Source organism: Sinocyclocheilus anshuiensis, unplaced genomic scaffold (assembly GCF_001515605.1).
Source record: "Sinocyclocheilus anshuiensis isolate Anshui unplaced genomic scaffold, SAMN03320099.WGS_v1.1 scaffold63, whole genome shotgun sequence".
Classification (NCBI taxonomy): Eukaryota; Metazoa; Chordata; class Actinopteri; order Cypriniformes; family Cyprinidae; genus Sinocyclocheilus; species Sinocyclocheilus anshuiensis.
The window spans coordinates 1,953,977-1,954,843 of NW_015552625.1; the positions used below are offsets into that span (position 1 = coordinate 1,953,977).

At 38.3% G+C, this 867-nt stretch overlaps 1 protein-coding gene across 1 annotated transcript in view; it reads right to left on the bottom strand.

Annotated features, from left to right (window-relative positions):
- Positions 1–204: 204 nt before the first annotated feature.
- Positions 205–867, bottom strand: part of LOC107666564 (KH domain-containing, RNA-binding, signal transduction-associated protein 2) — a 65,341-nt gene continuing 64,678 nt past the window's right edge. Inside the window, exon 12 of the transcript XR_001631682.1 lies at positions 205–289. The gene's annotated coding sequence lies outside the window, so the exon portion shown is untranslated. The remainder of the gene's footprint in view (positions 290–867) is intronic.

Below are 867 nucleotides of genomic sequence, written 5' to 3' on the forward strand. Positions count from 1 at the left end.
CCCAGTGACAGCTGTTGTACCTTTATTTCTGAGAGTGTACGTCAATACATAGCAGCTGGTAAGCACCATTTATTTATTTTTATTTCTGATGTGATCAACCTGTGTTTTTTATTTCATTTTACTGCAGTATCTAAAAGCTTTCTCATGCAGTCCTTTTTCATCTGTCACAAACCAAGTGTGACTTTACAGTGACTTACACAAGATTGATACGCAGTGGTCATCTGTGCCCTGCAGTGATGTTCAGTCAAGATCAGCTCTATTCAGATCCATGGAAATGAGAAGTTCAACACTGGTGGGGAAAGAAAAGAAACTGAGAATTTTTTTGTGTGTGGATTCTTCACACCATTAATTCTGGTGCATTTTTATGCTTTTCCACCAACATCTGCCAATACAAGAACATTATCATACACAAGTAAGACAGCTCATAAACTGTGGGCTGAAACGCATCTCGAGCAATGTCGGCAGTGACCTCGAGAAAGCGCAGTTACATTGACAAGCATCTGTCAGTTGGATGCTGTTGTCTGCAGCCCTGCAATTATCTTTGGTTTCCAGAACAAATCCCTCAGTCGACTTGCCAAGTGTGTAGTGTTACCATAATGGCAGAGAATAAGAGAGCACTCCTGCAAGCAGATGGTGTCATTGTATCACTGTCAAAACTGAATTTTTAGTCCGACTGCATTAATTGACTCTTCAATCATAACATAATCTTCACCGCTTTTGGTGCATAGCAAAACAAAAAAAAAAGGCAAGCATGAGTTTAAATCAAATTTGTTAGAGTGAATCATAAATGCAATTATAAATACAAACTATTACTACAATTAGTACTATGCATTATGAGCAGTGGAGCATTTTATTAAGGTTTGTCTG